This window comes from Erythranthe guttata, chromosome 10, assembly GCF_056151865.1.
Source record: "Erythranthe guttata isolate IM_541 chromosome 10, IM_541, whole genome shotgun sequence".
Lineage (NCBI taxonomy): Eukaryota > Viridiplantae > Streptophyta > Magnoliopsida > Lamiales > Phrymaceae > Erythranthe > Erythranthe guttata.
The window spans coordinates 15,738,867-15,759,105 of NC_142542.1; the positions used below are offsets into that span (position 1 = coordinate 15,738,867).

A 20,239-nucleotide genomic window follows, 5' to 3' on the forward strand; every position below is an offset into this window, starting at 1 on the left:
TCGACAATAAACTATTACAATTAATCAAATTCCATAAACAAAACTTGAGATAACTTAACAATTATAGCTACTTAAATTTATATGGTTGCAAACATACAGCAAAACATTAAATCGAAGGTTTTATATTCATCAATTCTTTCAAAATTAGAAACAACCGGCTAAAAATACATCTCATCAACATATTTAGAAGGGGGTAATGGCAAATAGGCCCATGACAAGGGCACTTAATTAAAATAGGGACATCCAACTTTTTTGTCTTTCAAATAAATCCACCCCATTCAAACTTATTTGCAAATAAGGAAAATCCCTTTATATATACCAAAATTACCCCCAATTCATTTGAAACCCAATTTAACTCCAATTTCATGATTTACACCCCAATTTAGCCCAATTTCATCAATTAACCAATTTTAACCCAAATTTCAATTTTGACCCCAATTTTAACCCTAATTCGTATCAATTCCACCCATTATGCTCTAACTTCTTTAATATTACACATTGACCCCGGATTTTAACAAATATATCACATTAACCCCCAAAACTTTTTTTTTTCAGAAAATAATTTTTTTTCTGAAATATTTTTTTTCCGGCCAGATTCCGGCGTTGACCGCCGGAGACCTCCGGTCTCCGGCGTTGACTTTTTTTTTTTTTTTTTTTTTTTTTTTTTTTTTTTTGAATTTTGTTTTCCTGAAATTTTTTTCCGGTCGGTCAACGGCCGTTGACCGCCGGGTTTCCGGCGTTGACTTTTTTTTTTTTTTTTTTTCTTAAAAAAAATATTTTAATTAATTTTACTGTCTTGGCTGTTAAATTACTGTCTCCGGCAGCTATTTAACTGTCGGAGACAGTAATTTAACTGTTAATCGACTGTTTTTTTTTTTTTTTTTTCTTCAAAAATATTTTAATTAATATTACTGTATTCGTTGCTAAATTACTGTCTCCAGCAGTTATTTAACCGTCGGAGACAGTAATTTAACTGTTAATTGACTTTTTTATTCTTAAAAAAAATATTTTTAATTAATATTACTGTATTCGTTGCTAAATTACTGTCTCCAGCAGTTATTTAACTGTCGGAGACAGTAATTTAACTGTTAATTGACTTTTTTATTCTTAAAAAAAATATTTTTAATTAATATTACTGTATTCGTTGCTAAATTACTGTCTCCAGCAGTTATTTAACTGTCGGAGACAGTAACTTAACTGTTAATTGACTTTTTTTTTTTTTTTTTTAATTTTTTTCCTTAAAAAAAATTTATTTAAATTAATATTACTGTCTTGGATGTTAAATTACTGTCTCCAACAGTAATTTAACTGTCTTAGATAATAATATTAATAATATTACTGTTCGGAAAAATAATATTCATAATATTACTGTCTCAAACAGTAATATTACTGTCTGAGACAGTAATTTAGTAGTCAAGACAGTAATATTAATTAAAATATTTTTTTTCTAAGAAAAAACAATTCAAAAAAAAAAAAAAAAAAAAAAAAAAAAAAGTCAACGCCGGAGACCGGCGGTCAACGGTGGTTGACCGGCCGGAAAAAAAAAAGCAGGAAAAAAAATTTCAAAAAAAAAAAAAAAAAAAAAAAAAAAAAAAAAAAAAAAAGAAAGTCAACGCCGGAGACCGGCGGTCTCCGGCGGTCAACGCCGGAATCTGGCCGAAAAAAAAAAACAGTTCAGAAAAAAAATTATTTTCTGAAAAAAAAAAGTTTTGGGGGTTAATGTGATATATTTGTTTAAATCCGGGGTCAATGTGTAATATTAAGGAAGTTAGAGCATAATGGGTGGAATTGTTAAGAATTATATTATTGAGGGTATTTTAGACTAAAGACATGGGGATGGGCTTAATTGAGAGACTGTTTTTTTTGTGGACTAAAATGCATTTAAGTCCCATGTGATGGGCCTTTTTGCCATTTGCCCTAAAAATTATACTTGTATCACAAAAAAATATTTAAAAAAAAAAAGAAAAAAATCTCCAGCTATTTTGTCATCAAGTTAATTGAAAATTTATATTTTCTTCCAAAGATTACTATTAAATATTTTCACCAATTACAATAAAAGATCCATCAATTGAATAATTTCGTGAGAGTTTTATTTTTTTTCTTTCTTTATAAGAAAATATAGTTTGTTGGCTAAAAATTATGTTGGAGGTAGAAGAAAATAACAATTTAATTTGTTATTTTTCCCCATGGAAAAAAAAACCAATAAAATAATAAATTACCCTCGTTATATTTTAAATATTAAATTTCAGGGTGCGATGATTTGTTATATATGTTTCGAGGGTGCAAATTTGAAAATACTATTAATTTTTTTTTTCCAAAAATGCGAAATGTCAAAATACCATATTTTAAGGGTGCTAAGTACATGGGATTTAGCCAAAATTATAAAATAACATTAGATGAAACCTTAAAAAAAGTGAAATCCAACTTTAAAATCTAAACTTAATGACTTGTATGGACTATATATGATTTTAGATTTTTATCAAACAAAATTAAAATTTTACTTTGATTTGGACTTGGTCACATCCAACTTGTTTACCCTTAATTAGTTGATTTGAATGTGGTTATATTCATAAATTTAGTTTTAATTTATTATTACAAACCTATTATTGATGCTAATTCAATATCTATAAACTAAGTGATGATATATTTGTATGGGCGTGACATAGATATTTTGGACATAGCAGTTTATTTTACCTTAACACTCTAATAATCTCGAGAAAATTTTGTAAATAAGTAATGTGTTTCGACCCGGCATGCATGGTAATTGGGGCCGACTCTAAACCCGTCATAAATCTTCATTTTCTAAATCAGCATTTATTAGGGAGTAGTTTGGTTCTTTAGAATCAATGATTATTTCAATGCTACGTACACCTCGAAGACTACACCGGGTGATTTTTTACTATTGATCTACACACACCAATGTTGGTGTGTGTGTTTATGTGTATATGAATGGTAAAGATCTAACCAGTGTAGCATAATTTATACCAGAAGCAAGACCCGTGCAAACCCCCAATAACAAGCATTAAAGAGATGGAAAACCCCAGATTTTTTCAGATAGAAACTCATTTAATCTAGAAGGAGAAGGGGTTAGACAATTCTTTAATAAATGCAAATATACATATTTATATATATAATTAACACGTGTTACACATTGTTGGTTGACTTATGCCCAATCAATATCTCTTTAACATAGCTACTCCCCTATAAAAGAAATGTTATTTGTGCTCAAACTCATAAACAAATACTCAAAACAGAAAAAAAAAAATGGACAAGAAGTTGTTGGTAGTTGTCTTCTTCATTATCCTCTCTACTCGTACGTTTCTCTCTCTGCATGCATCATATATATATATATATATATATATATATATATATATATATATATATACTGGCGGAGCTATGTTGAAGTCTAAGCCCATCTGGTTTTTTTTATAGAATATTTTAATACTAATTATGTTTAGTTAGTATATTTATATACTATTTAATCCGAATTCAATTTAATTAGCCCATCCAATAGATTTGTAATATAGTTTAAAGAGCTCTAACAATTATATTTTGGGCAATATACAATTTAATTTATATAATTTAATTAAAATATATAAATTTTTATTTATTTTGCTCTATATTTTCGAAAAAGAACTCTTAAAAAAATCCGGGGCTCTATATCCTGGCTCGGCCGCTGTATATTTTGTTTTACATTATTGTGATGCATTTTCATCAATTCTTTGTAATTATTTTACTTACAGAGGAGATCGAGGCGGTAATAAGAACGTGCAAATCAAGAAGTCGCGAGTTTGGAGGGAGATGTATTCGATTAACTCAAAGGAATTGCAACATAGTTTGCATGCATGAAGATTTTCAGTACGGCGTTTGTAGGATGGGCCGTTGCTATTGTGCGAAATCTTGTGGTGGTGGTGGTCCTGTTGTGAAACCGCCTGCTGTCAAACCGCCGCCTGCTGTGAAAACCCCGCCTGCAGTTGAAAACCCACCGGAAAATGAATCCCCGCCGGAAAATGGACCACCTGCTGATCAAGATGGCGGTCAATAAATCTGAATAACTTACAAATGTTTTTTACAGTAGTAGCTTTTGAGTGTATGAAATTAAATAATGTAACTCTCGTTCTAGTTTAACTTTTATATTTATGTATTAGTCTCTATATACATATATATATATATATATATATATATATATATATATATATATATATATATATATATATATATATATATATACGTCATGCACTACAAAATACATGAAATTTAATATTTACTATGAATTAATAATCCAAAGAACTACAAACTTTGTGATTTACAAGAAACTCTCTTTTAATGAAAATTTTGCAAATTCTAGTTATTAAGAACTTGTTAATACTACTCCCTCCGTTCCCTTTTAATAGTCGTTTTTAGCTTTGCGCCCGGATTAAGAATTTCATTAAATTTGTCTTGTTGTGAAATGCATGTTTTTAGACTAATTGACTTTATCTTATAATTAATAAGATAGAGAAATGAATTAAAAAAGAGTATTAGAGATAGTCAGTAAGGATATAAACTGAAAATTAAGTAATTAATGCAGTATTGGAAATCTAAAGTGAAAGATAATATTGAACCATTTTTTTTAAAGAAACAGTTATTATGGAACAGAGATGGTAATATATATATATACACACACACACGAAAGATAGACCAAAACTCTTAAAAGTGAAAATACTAATTTAAATTGAAAAATACTAAAAAAAAATCACAATTTTTTTCAAATAATAGTTACGGTGTATAGAGTCCATTTTTTTTCTACAAAAATATACTAATTTCTTAATGAGGACTACAAATAGTAAAAATCAAACTTTTGAGGGGCCTAGATGACGTGGGATTGCCAAAGTCGACATTACATCGATAGCCAAAGATCGGTCTTGCATCCAAATAATCGATACAATCGTTCAACACATTTTTCCGTCTTTCCGCCCAAATAATTGCTTTGCGATCAAATTCTTAATCATATATATAAAGGGCTATATCGTCCAATGTAAAGGAAAATAAGAAAACCGAGAATGCTGAAATAATGGTAAAAAACATAAAACTAACAAAGAATATATATATATAACTTTACCTCCATCATATTCAAAAATTGTGTTCGTCCATGTCGATAATTGTTGAATTAATCGTTAAGAATACTATCAGAATAACTTCGACACATACATTTTTTACATTAATAATAATTTTTTGGAGATTTTGATATGAAAAACAATTTGTGACAGTAAAATAGATATAAGCCCTGAGAATTATATTATACTAGCATTTTCTTCCCGTGCGATGCACGGGATATTATTTCAAAAGTGAAAAAAATAATCAATTTAATATATAATAAGAAAATATCGTACACTAACATAGTAAAATTTAATAATGTAGTATCATTCATATTTTAAATAACATTGATTTTTTTTTGAGTCTTACATATTGAGGTTTATAATCCAAATATATAGAGTAAGATTTAAAAAATCATATATTATCTTTATCTCTTAAAATTTGAGATATATTGTTGAAAAATCGGAGATTGATAATTGTTAAAATTATAGTTAAAATTTAGTAGAGAAAAAATATTAAAAATAAATAATTACAGAAAAACCATTAGGGTTGCCCAGCGTTTCTTTCTTATATATATATATATAAGATGATTTTAAAAGAATATTTATGAAATAAAAAATTTGATAAAAATCGAAAATAAAATTCAGGAGACAAAAATATGATAAAAATCGAAAATAATATTTCGGAGATAAAACTGGAAAAAAATATTTAAAATAATATTTAGGAGATATAAATTTGATAAAATTCTAAAATAGTATTCAGGACATAAAAATTTGATACAAATCAAAAATAGTATTCAAAATAACATTTAGAAGATAAAAATTTGATAAAATTTGAAAATAATATTTAGGAAATAAAAATCTGCTAAAAATAAAAAAAAATATATTTAAATTATATTTAGGAGATATAAATTTGATAAAATTCGAAAAGAATATTTAAAATAATTTTTAGGAGATAAAAATTTGATAAAAAATCAAAAATAATATTTTAAAGATAAAAATTTGATAAAAATCGAAAATAATATATAGGAGATAAAAATATGATAAAATCAAAAATAATATTTAGGAGATATAAATTTGATAAAATTCAAAAATAACATTTAAAATAATATTTAAGAGATAAAAATTTGATAAAAATCAAAAATAATAAAAAAAAAAATACAAAAATGACATTAGGGTTTCTTAGGGTTGCCCTAGCGTTTCTTTCTTTTATATATAAGATGTTGTAACTCTATTCACATCTATTTTAATAATTGAGAAATTTTGTTTGTAGATGCTACGTACAATGAAATGCACTCTTTTTTTTTCCTTTCGTATTTGCTTTAAACACGACTGATATGTCTATTGGCCCAGCCCAATAGACCCATATTTACTGGGCCACATGCCCAATTTAATAGCTATTTCTACGGAAGTCCAATCACATCCGAATAAGGTTGAGCCCGATAAATTGATCTCGACCCAATCAATAAAGTATAAATACAACTTAAGTTCGCTTAATGAAAGTACGCTATTATTGTTCAATCAATTGTTCTATTCGAATTCTCTCTACAATTACCGACTATCCGCACGTCTGACTTGAGCGTCGGAGGGGTTTCCGCCGGATCAACCCCCGGCCTAGTTCACGTGTTCTTTGTTCGCAGGTATCTCAGGATCATCTAGCACGTGAGCAGTGATTCACTTTGCTCTCCCAACTCCCTCGATCTCAACTACTTAAGGTGATCTATTTTTAGCATCATCAACGACCACACGTATATATACATGTGAATGAAGATAAAATATGTATTAATACTGTAGAATATACAAAAATATAATAATATATATAACTCGTACAATGTTTGTTACAATGCGTAATCCAGACACATAGCTTTAGTTTAATAGTGCTATAATTTTCAGAAAATGTTGCACTTCATATGTTTCAAATTAAGGGGTAAATTACAAAACCCCCTGAGGTATGGTCAAATTACAAAAACACCCCTCTTGTTTGGATAATTACATCCACCCCCCTCAACTCCTCAAATTTAGTGGAATTTTCGAGATTATATGTAATATTATCACTTTTGTACCCGTTTTATCCCATTCAAACTCTACATTATGAAGCAAGATGATCATAATATGTGATTTTTAGCTTGTATATATCAGTTTGTGGTGCATCGAAAACTGTATTTTTTACGCAAAATGAGTACAAACTAGAGCACATTTCACGGAATCTAGATGACTATGTTGAATTTGGCACCATACAGGTGGAGGTCTAAGAAAAAATCATAGTTAAGGGGTAGATGTAATTATCCAAACAAGAGGGGGGTTTTTGTAATTTGATCATACCTCAGGGGTGTTTGTAATTTACCCTTCAAATTAATTGTCGACTAAGAAACAAAAAATTATTTCATACTATATGTCACGGAATTTCAATAATATGCATTAATTACATTTTTTTTTTCTCAATTTGCGCTCATACTCCTAATTAATGGAGAAAAATAGTAATTAAAGAAGGGTATTAAGTCCATGAAGTGCATTTTTCTAAAAATTCATTCATGCATAATATTTTTTAACTTGTGGTGAAATAATAAATGGTAGTTAAATACTAATTAAACAAAGAGAATAATTCCTAAAGAAGATCCCAATGATGTAAATTATAAGCCATTATCATATGCTTCATAGATAATAAACTATTACAATTCCAAATCCATAGTTAAAAAAAAAACTTGAGATAACTTAATTATATATTAAAGTTAATTTAATTCATATATATATATATGGTTGCAAATTAATTAAGGGCTAGTATGTTTTAATTCTTGAGAGACGTCGGTGCATCTCCGCCGTCATTACCTCCATCATTGGCTGGAGGTCCTTCATTTCCACCATCTTCTCCGCCGCCACCGCCGCCGCCATTAGCTGGTGGCGGAGGATGAGGAGGAGGATGAGACTGATGGGCGGTGGGGCCACCACCTCCGCCGCCACAAGTCTTGGTACAATAGCAAGTGCCACGTATGCATCTGCCAGCTGTGAATTTTTCCTCCTTGCACAATGCTTTGCAATTAATTCTATGGCTTCTAAAGAAGCATCTCCCATGATAAGCCCTGCTCCTTGAGTAGCAATTTCTTGCTTCAGTGTGTACCATCAATTCATCTGCATTTATTTATTTTATGTATATAAAACAAAATCATATTAGATATAAAAAAATGCAAAAAAAAAAGGGCTATAATAAATAATTATTTATAGATTTAATTAAAACTATATAAATAACATTTAGGAATAATTTCTCAAAAACAAAAAAGGATTAAGTATAAATTACATAAGGAAGAGCTATACAATGAGGGAATCTAAAAAGCAGAAAATAAGAAATTGGAATGAAAATCGGACTAATCGGATCGTAATTAGCTCTTTTCATAAAAGTTCCAAATTTTTTTCAGAAGTGAAAAACTAGTTTCAATTCCGTTCCAAAAACAAAACTGGAAAAAAAATCAGATTCGGAATTTCATAAGTTGGAATGAAAAAACTTGTTCCAAAATCGGAAATTTTCGAATCTTAATTGACGGAATTCGGATTTTTTTTTACTAATTTGGTGACCTAAGATATAAAGTACTTAATAATATTGTATTCTAAGTGTAACATTCACCACAAGAATTCGGAATTTCCGGATTATTTCCGGAACATTAAATTGGATAGGAAATCGGAATCTCATATACATTCCAATTCTGATGCAAATAATTTTGGAAAAATCTGAACCCGAAATTTGAATCGAAAAATATTACTCCGAAATTGGAATTTTTTGATCGAAAAATATTACTCCGAAATTTTTCTAGTAAACCCACACACACAAAGAGAAGGAAAGAGAGCTCTTACGAGTCAAGAGCAGTAGAAGTAACATAACTATCCCATAGAACTTCTTCATGTTTATAATGAATTAAGCTAAAATTGATACACATTTTCTCCAATAATTGAAGCCAATATTTATAGTTAAGAATAGGGTTGAAGAATTGACCAAAGTGTAAAGCCACGTTTAGAATTATGACAAATGGATTAAGTATATAGAATGAATATATATCAATACTATATATCTCTTTATTTCAATTTTTTTTGTTATCTATAATTAATTTGTCAATATTTTATTTATATTTCCTTCCCTGAAAAACTTAATTAATTTAATTATCTAGATTTAAGGGTAATTAATGTAAAACATATTACACTATGTAAAAATGATAAATAAAACAATAAGAAATTTCGAAGGAAATACCTATCCTGGATCAAGAAGGAGATTCTATGGAATGTTCTGGAATCTCTCAATCTCTTCAAATATTTGATGGCGAAAAGTTATGATTTTTTAAGTATCAAAATGAAAACTATTTTTCTTGCATTGGATCTATAGGATCTAATAGAAAATAGATTATCAAACCGGACGGAAGGAAGCTCTGCTGCAAATAAAAGGAACAACAAAATGGTGCGAAGACGTTATTTTATCTTCAACAAGCAGTGAGTGATGCCATGTTCTCGAGGATCATGGGAGCAACTTCGTCCAAGCAGGCGTGGGAATCTTGCAAAAGGAATTCCAAAGGGATTCCAAAGTCAAAACTATAAAACTTCAAAATTTGAGAAGAGAGACAGAAAATTTAAAAATGAAAATTTCGGAGAATGCTATGCAATATAACACCAGAATTGATCGATCTCGTCAATCAAATGAGAATATATGGAGAAATCATTGAAGAAGAAAGAATTGTTCAAAAATTCTTGATTACTTTGACGAAAAAGTACGAGCATGTAGTCACAACAATTGAAGAATCTAGAAATCTATCAACTGTAATCCTCATCGAACTTGAGGGATCTTTAAAGCATATGAACAAAGGATGAATCGCAATAGTGATGAGCCTTTGGAAAGTGCCTTTACTCCAAAACCAACTTGAGTAAATCGAGTGATCACAAAATGAAGGCAAAAGTCATGAACAAACTTCCATCAAGCGAAGTAACGAGATTTATCCCCTCTATAGCATTTGTAAAATGACAAATCACATTGTCGCAAAGACAAACCTCAATGTACAAACTGTAAAATTTTGGACATTTGGAGAAGTATTATCGTTTCAAAGGAAAGCAACATCAAGCAAATTACTCTCGTTTGTTATTTGCTAGTCATATTCCTAACGGGGAAGAAGATTACTTATTCTGAAAGAAGATCGTAGCTATCGAAGAAAGCGCATTAAGGAGCAGTGCTGGAATTAATGCACTTTAGTATTCGTGTATTTTACTATTCATGCACTTGGTAGTTTGAAAGTTCATTTTATTTATCTAGGCAAGAGTTTCAAGAGTCGTTTTATTATCTATTTAAAGGATATTTACCGTTGTATTTGAACCCTAGAAATGCAATAGATCACTAGAAATAACAACTCTGCAATATATCACAATTTGTTATCTATTTTGTTAAGAGCTCTGCATTAACAACTCTTAAAAAAAAAATTAATCTATATTTATTATTTTCATATACTTCCGCAAAATATCCAACAACCAACACTAGTATAAAATTATTTTTTAAATGACTGTTATCAAATGCTGAAATATCATATATATAAAGGACTATATCATCCACAATTAATTATGTTTAACGGGAAGAAAAAAAAAAGAGAATGTTGAAATAATGGTAAAGAACATAAAACAACCCTTGTGTTAAGGAAAACATGCACCAAAACATAAGCATTTAAAAAATGTAATTTTAACTTGGAGAAGTATTCAACATTGTGTTCGTCCATATTGATAATTGTTGAATCGTTAAAAATACTATAATAATTTCAGCATATACATTTTTTTATATTATATTTGCAAAATTTTATTGACAATTCGGAATTGTTTTTGGAGATTTTAAGATTTGTGTTGAAACACAATTTGACAGTAAATTAGATATATGCATGCATTTATAACCCCTGAGAATTTTATGTATAAATCTATTCATATCTATTTTAATAAACGAGAAAATTCGTTGCTCAATAATCTCTTTGCAATTAGAGTCTTATATGCTATGTAATGTACTATATCTCTTTGCAATTAGAGTCTTATATGCTATGTAATGTACTATTTTTTTTCCTTTTATATTTGTTTTAAACCCAATCACACACATATATACATGTGAATATATAAGGATAAAACATGTATTAATACAGTAGAATAAAATACAATGATATATATAACTCGTACGGATCGAGCCTGTTACTGTGCGTATTAATCCCGACATCTAGCTTTAATGTAGTAGATATATAGTGCTATAGTTTTCAGAAAATGTTGTACTTCATATGCTTCAAATTAATTGTCACGTTTGAGTTTCAATAATGCATTAATTACATTTTTTTCGTGAATTTGCCTCGTACTCCCAATTAGTGGATATAAGTTTTGTTAACACTTCGGATGAATTAATAAATGATGAATAACAATTCCAAATTGATTTAAATATAAGCCATTATCATATGCTTGTAATTCATAGATAACAAACTATTACAATATTCAAATTCCATAATTAACAACTTAATTATTAAAGTTAATTTAATTCATATATATGGTTGCAACATAAAGGCTAGTATGTTTTAATTCTAGAGAGACGGAGGTGCATCTCCACCATCAGCCCCAGTGTCATTACTTCCATCATTGGCCGGAGGTCCCTCATTTCCGCCAGTATCTTCTCCGCCGCCGCCGTCGCCGCCGCCGCCGCCGGTGTTAGCTGGTGGAGGAGGATGAGGATGAGGATGAGGATGAGACTGATGGGTGGGGACACCACCTCCGATGCCACATGCTTTGCTACAATAACAAGTTCCACGTATGCATCTGCCAGCTGTGAATTGTTCTTCCTTGCACATTGCTTTGCAATTGATTCTGTGGTTTCTAAAGAAACATCTCCCATGGTAAACCCTACTCCTTGAGTAGCAGTTTCTTGCTTCAGTGTGCACCATCAGTTCATCTGCATTTATTTATTTTATGTGTATATAACAAAATAAGATTAGATTAAAAATGCCAAAAAAAAAATGCCAAAAAAAGGGCCATAATAAATAAGTATATATAAATTAAAACTATTTAAATTACATTGAGGATTAAGTAAAAATTTACATAAGGAAGAGCTATACAATGAGGGAATGGAGAAAATAAAAAGTAAGAAATTGGATGGTGAAAAGCAATATTTATACTCTATAATTAGGGGTGTAAATCAGACAGATCGGATTGAAATTAGTATTTTCGGAATTAAATCGTTTTTTTCAGAAGTGAAAAACAAGTTTCAATTATGTTCCAAAAACAATACCGGAAAAAAAATGGAATCAAAATTTTGGAAATTGGAATGAAAAAACTTGTTCAAAAATCGGAAAATTTCGGATCGGAATCAATTGACAGGGTCGGAAAAATTTCATTGTGTTGGTCTATCAATAAAATTTAGGAATGAGTATAAATTTACATAAGAAAGAGCTATACAATGAGGAAATCGAGAAAAAAATCAAAAAATTGGAAGGTCAAAAGCAATATATATATATATATATATATATATATATATATATATATATATATATATATATATATATATATATATATATATATATATATATATATATATATATATATATATATATATATATATATTGGAAGGAGGCGCTTACGAGTCAAGAGTAATATGAGTAACACAACTATCCCATAAAACTTCTTCATATTGATATATTGAAGCTAAAATTGGCACATTTTCTCAAATAATTGAAGCCAATATTTATAGTCAAGAGGGGTTAAAGAATTGACCAAAGTGTAAAGTCAGGTTTAAAATTGTGACAAATGGACTAAGTATATAGATTGAATATAATATCAATTAGGGATTTAGAATGAATTAATTACATGAACAAGGAGATATGTAATATTATATTTTTATTTCAACTGTTTTTTTTATCTATAATTAATTTTGTCAATGTTGTATTTCTATTTTCCTTGCCTAAAAATCTCAATTTAATTATGTAGATTTATGGATAATTAATGTAAAACATATTAACACTATGGAAGAGTAAAACTACCGATCAAATTGAAATAAATTATGTTTTAACCATAAGTCAAATGTTTTTCTTTTCACAAAGCATGTTTGTTGAGTTTACCACACAAGATTAGAATTTCATAAATATAGATACATGTTTAATTTATTGCATGTAAAGAAAAAAATGTCAGAGATAAAAATTGGTTGGGAGATTATTATCAGAAAAAAAATAGAAAAAAAAAAGAAAAAGTTGATTTGTATTTTCATCATCTTCCACCTATATGTTGTAAGAAGTAAATCCCGGTTTGTTTGATACTACATCCGGTGAAATATACCGGGTGATTAGTAACCGTTGATCTGCACACAATCACACACACACACACTCGTATGTAAGGTTAGTGGGAATTTATTTCACCATATCAATGATTAATAATTACCCGGTATATTTCAACAGGTGTAGCATCTCAAAGATCGTAAATTTCCAATTTAGCAAGTGTTAATATTACGTTTACAACCGGAACACTAACTTAATTATAATCGGCCATCGCAATAAATTACAATCCTAATAAGCATAACTAGTGGCAGAGCCAGCATATGGACAGAAGGGGCCATGGCCTCCAACAATTCTCGAAATTCTATTTTTTATGTAGAGATTTAAAAAAAATTGTGTATAATTAACATTTTATCATCCTTATAAAAAAATTAATGCATTAAACCCTCGAGAACTTACAATTCTGGCTCTGCTTGTGTGCATAACAAAGTTTTTACATCTATGAGAATTGATTATAAATAAAATATTAAGCACAAGCTCTGATAACGCATACATATGGTGTACATAGATTATATTTATATCTTATATTCATGCCAATAACATGTAATATGATGAAATTGATTATAATAATCTTTTATTTACCGCCCTAGTTATCAAAGCCATTTTTCAATTGAATTCAACAATAACATTTCATAACATAGGATGAACAAATCTATGTATGCAAACCAAGCAGAAGAAATAAAAATCAAATCCAACAACTCCTAAATATATATGTAAGGTTTCAATGAAATTTTAGCTCAAACGATTAACTACTCCTGTAAAACATAAGAAAAACTATAATATGATTAGACACTATAATTTGAGTAATAAAAATTATTTTCATATGGTTAAGAAATCGCAGGTACATGGGTGCTTTTTAAATTATAGTTTAAAGCAACTTATTTTAGGAGAAGCAAAAGCAAAAGCTTGTTTTGCAAACACCTAAAAACAGATTATATGCAGAAAAAAGTTCATAATCTATTTATAAAAACATTTGCAAACACCACCGAACTCACTAACCTATTATCTTAGTGCTTGTTTATGCGCTTAACATATACATGCAGGTAGTTGATGTGTTCTGAAGTCTATAAATACATGCATGTCCACAAAGCAAGTTTTTTTCACGGATTTTAAAAGAGAAAATGAGAGCATGTTGAGAGAAAAGAAAGATATACTAGAGTTATTTCAATATCTCTTGTAGAGTCTGTTGTATTAACTCATCTCGAGTACATAAGTTTTAAAACCTGTAATTAGTTTGTGTTGAAGGCTAGACTTGATTGTACGAAGGATCTGTGTAAGATACATTCATAATAGGGAAGATCATTTACTTTTTTTTTCCTTATAATATTATTTATATAAGTATATTTCACATTTATGACGGGAGTTCGCAAGTATTTACTTGTGGATATTGAATTCGATGTTTTTATGATTAATCCGGTGTATGTTATATTTAGTGGTATCATACTTCACATAAATTCTCTATTTTAATTATTTACTAAGAACTCGGGGCTATTGATTATTCCTCTTTTTATATATCATTTTTTTATTTATCTTCTATGGTCTTACAAAACGACAATTTCTTAATACGTTCATATCGCCGGAGAAGCTAAGGGGTCAACAGGTCAAGTTTTACTACAATTACTTGAAATGCGTTTGGATAACAACCTTTTTCGGTTGGGTATGGCTTCGACTATTCCCGCAACCCGTCAATTAATCAACCATAGACATATTTTAGTGAAGGGGCGTAGAGTAGATATACCAAGTTATCGCTACAAACCCCGAGATATTATCTCGGCGAAGGATGAACAAAAATCCATGTATTACTATGACTTTGTACGTTTTTATCAAATTTTTTTTCTAAATTGTGTAAGTTTAAAAAATTATTTCTTATAAGATGCCTACATATTTTTCATTTTTATAAATTTTCTAGATTCTTTTAATTATTATTTTCAATTTTGTTTTCTTACATTTCTTGCAATCAATACATTTTTGTTTGTATTTGACTTGTATGTTCTATTTCAACATTAACATTTTCTGTTGAATTTAATATGACCTTATTTTGAAATGAATTTGTTTAGTGGCAAACGGAAAACAACCAACTCAAAGAAAATTGTTATGAAATTTAAATACAGTAGAAGTTCGATATATTAATACTCGATAAATTAATAACCTTGTTAAAATAACAGTTTCTTCCAGTCTCGACTCGATAAATTAATAACCTCGTTAAAATAACAGTTTCTTCTGATACCGACTCGGTAAAAACCTACTAAATTATTAATTCGATAATTAAATATTTCGCTAAATAAATAGAATTCTGTTAACCCCGACTGTATTAATTTGTAGAGATTTAACTGTAATCTCTCGTTTTTCCAATGTATATAAAGCATTCGCTTATTAACATATTATAAGCAATCTCCGATTCTTGGTCTAGATACCGTGGAATCTAAGTTGTTACTAACCACTAGTATTTCTCCCCGTGCGATGCACGGGGTGATATTGGAAAGAGTAAAAACAATAATAACTTCAACACGTGACATTAAAATGAGTATATTTGAAGAAAATATTAAGCGAAAATTCATGTATGATTTGAAGAGGAAAACAAAGTAACAAAAATATCATCTCCGATTTCGTAGAAACATAAAAAGTTTAATTTTTTTTTTACAATGACGTCATTGACAAAAAAAGGGGAATAACAAATAGAGTTAAGAAAAATTAATAGTTTAAAAAAAATAGTTACAAAGATGTAAGAGAAATAAAAATTACACAATTGAATAACAAAGAATGTTTAAAACCAAAATTAAAAATAAAGAAATAGAGAAATTTGAAAATTCAAAAATAAAGAATGTGTAAACTGCGGTAATTAAGAAATTCGGAAATGAAAACATGAAAAAGTACTGAAAATCGAGTATTAGTGAACACACGAAAACTTAAAAGGTGTAGAGACACCTGAGGAGAACGACAAGATTCATAGACTAAGTGCTTGAAATGTTCTTTGTGGCAAAATTGTATGGGTCGTCTAACAAATCGTTAACACGTTTAAACTATTAGGAAAAAAAAAGGCAATAAGTTAGCAAATTAAACAATAAATTAGCAAAGTAAAGTGCTATTGCGTATTGTTTGGGCAAATCTTACTGTGTGCGAGATTTTTTAATGCTTTTTTCACTGCCGAAATCTTTCAATTATTGTAGAAATAACAAACTGATTCAGTTGCATGTCTGACAATTAAAATCATACAACAATTAAAATGTAAAACCTATAGAATTTGAGACCATTGTACGAGAGTAAGAAAAACACATCAAATCTTATATAAACAAATAGTTATTCGGACATCGATCATAACGTAATCCTGGTTTCTATCGAGCACAGTCTAAACTTCTACACAATCTTTCATAGTAACAAAACGTAGTGTATGAATCATATGCACTTAACTCAAAATAAAACTGCGTAAGATAAATAACACAAAAAATAAATGATTGTATGAGACCATATTGAGGAAACTTATGTTAGAAAATAAATATTAGAAAGAATATTCATAACTCAATAATAAAATAATCATGGAAAATAGAACCACCCCAGGGATAAATGATGTAGATATGTTATACAGAACATAAAACTCATTGGTTGTGTTTGGTAAGCTTTTGGGCTTCCATTTCCATTTTATTCTGGAGAAAGATGTTTTGGGAGAAGAATTTGAAAATAAAATAAAGTCTGTTTGTGTTTTGAGAGGAGACAATTTATACTGTAGCAAGTCAAATCATGTCCAAAAGGTGTTGGAAAAGGGTATTTTGAAAGAAAAATTTGAAGGATAAAGTGATTTTAGTTTGTAATTTAGTGAAGTTGTGAAGTCAAATCATGTGTGTTAGAGACAGAAAATTTTGAATTCTTTTTGGGGAAATTTTTTGAAAATATTTCAGAAAGGTAATTTTATTTTGGGGAAATAATGAAAACACAGCTGCTTAAAAATATTTCTGTCAAATACCTAGCAATTCCAAATAACTTTGATGAACCCACTCTATGCATAGTATCTATCTGCAGATATAATTAATTTATCAAGGAATACAAATCTATAAAAACAAAGTGACATAAAATTGGAGAACTTTCACCTCCCAGGACAATTCCTGATTAATATATGGATGTAGTAAAGAACTACTCACTGCGGTTCTACGTACTCTCTTCAAAATATATGTCGTATGTCTTCTTCATCGCAATTATTTAATGCACCCAAAAGAAACAGATTAATAACTCCACAATTAAATGCTTATACATCTTAAAGAATAAATAAAGATACTCCAAATTTCTTTTCACATAAAAACGAATGAATTATAATCATTTGGTTAAGTACTGAAGCATAACACATGAAAAGGCAAATATAATTACTTGACAACTACTTACATATATCATTATATGTAAGTAGTATATATATATATATATATATATATATATATATATATATATATATATATATACAAAACATCAGCCAAGAAACCTGGTAGCTAAACAAAGTCATCGTGCTTAAGGCTGGATAAGATCAAAATCTGCAAAACCATATGAAACAATAGTGCTTATGGACAAACCAATCAAATAACACGATTTCCACATATGGGGTGGGTTATTATGCAAATTTTCTTTTTTTTTTCTATTTTCTTTCTGATAATAATCTCCCAACCAATTTTTATCTCTGACATTTTTTTCTTTACATGCAATAAATTAAACATGTATCTATATTTATGAAATTCTAATCTTGTGTAGTAAACTCAACAAACATGCTTTGTGAAAAGAAAAACATTTGACTTATGGTTAAAACATAATTTATTTCAATTTGATCGGTAGTTTTACTCTTCCATAGTGTTAATATGTTTTACATTAATTATCCATAAATCTACATAATTAAATTGAGATTTTTAGGCAAGGAAAATAGACATACAACATTGACAAAATTAATTATAGATAAAAAAAACAGTTGAAATAAAAATATAATATTACATATCTCCTTGTTCATGTAATTAATTCATTCTAAATCTCTAATTGATATCATATTCAATGTATATACTTAGTCCATTTGTCACAACTCAAAACATGGTTTTATACTTTGGTCAATTCTTTAACCCTATTCTTAACTATAAATATTGGCTTCAATTATTCGAGAAAATGTGCCAATTTTAGCTTCAATATATCAATATGAAGAAGTTTTATGGGATAGTTGTGTTACTCATATTGGCGGTTTTCCTTCGTAGAAGACTAGCGATTTCTTGTAACCAGCAATTTTGCCGTCGGATGAACAAATAGATTTATCGGAACCGGTTGCTTTCCAATAACCGATGCCTGCAGATCGACTAGGGCGGGACCCGTTTTTGTACTTTCGGTCCCTCGGTGTAAAATAATACCATTCATTTTCTCCAAGTTTAGGATAGATAGCTATCCAAAAATAAAAAAATAAAAAGAAGGGAAAAAAATAGATATAATTAAATTTGCATGTGTTAAGTTAAATCTTCAAGAATATTTCAGATGTGTTCTTCACACATATAAAGTATCTATACACGATATTATGTGAATGAATGAACTCAATACCCACATAATCTAAAATCTCAACCAAATAATACAAAATAATAATAATAATAAAATAATAATAACTCAACACATGTTAAATCTTCAATGATAGACTGTATTTTCAAATCTCAATTTAAAAAAAAATTAAAATTTGTTGAATCTAAAATCTAAAATCTCAACCAAAAAAAATAAAAAATGAAAAATAAATATGAATTTTAACACGTGTTAAATCTTCATCTTCAATGATAAATCCGACTCTATTTTTACACACGTGTGAAACCATAGTAACTCATCATGTAGAATCCACGTAAAGAAAAAAAACCAAGACTCTAAATTTTCAATTTAAAAAAAAAAAAACAGTAAGTACATTTCAGAACGTGTTAAATATATCAAGAATATATCGATTTCTGCGTTTCGTCACACAGACGGATACTACAAAAAACAGTTGAAAAACCCTAAAAAAAAATCCTAAAAAGAAAAACACTAAAAAAGAGAGAAACAAACCTCCCAGTGTCTGAGGATTGGCCTGGTAAAGATTGACGTCGCTGATTTCCGGTATGGGTATATGCTCGTCTCGGATCCGCTTCCTCAAATAATCGACAATCAGCTCTATGTCTTTCGGCGCGAACCGGTATCCAGGCGGGTAGGGTTTCGTTGCGTAATTACCATGCGGCCGCATCGGAATCACTACTTGAGTACTGTTAGTTTCAGCTGGGGATAATTCCGCCGCCGGAATATTCTCAATTGTTGTTGTAAACGTACTCTTAAAAACCACAATGTTTGTAAAAACCACAATTAACTTCATTCCATGTTTGTGAACTCTGTAAACATTGATTAATACATTCAAAACAATAAAGGAACGATAAAAGATAGCATAACCACGAAACCAAACCAACAATCGAATCCGAAAACTTCAAACATGAAAATTACTGTAAAATAAAATCAAACTAAACCCTAACAACAAGCTTATTCTCTCCAGTTTCCTAAACATTGGAGTTTGTTGTGATTCGGAATTCTATTTGGATGAGGCTTCTACGGTTAAATTGAAATATCGTTTACTTTTATAAATAAATAATTAAATAAATACTTGAAAAGTTTAAAAACTAAATAAAATGTGTAGAATTAAATATCTCTTTATATACAAAAGAAAGGTTTTGCCCCGAAACCCTAATCCTATTTTTGTGAAATATTTGCAACCCTAGGGTTATTTTTGTCCGTTTACCTGCAAGTCAATATATTTTGTTTTGTTTTTCTCCCGTCAGTTTTCTATATATTCCCAGTTGATTCTTCCATAAATATTTGTGAAATTCTTCCCACAACTCCGTGCTTCATCGA

At 29.1% G+C, this 20,239-nt stretch overlaps 1 long non-coding RNA gene across 1 annotated transcript; it reads left to right on the forward strand.

Moving 5' to 3' along the window:
• The first annotated feature begins 3,254 nt into the window (after window positions 1–3,254).
• Window positions 3,255–4,154, forward strand: LOC148767695 (uncharacterized). Its single transcript, XR_016033883.1, has 2 exons — window positions 3,255–3,313; window positions 3,744–4,154. It is a non-coding gene; the product is annotated as an uncharacterized LOC148767695 (long non-coding RNA).
• The last annotated feature ends 16,085 nt before the right edge of the window (window positions 4,155–20,239 follow it).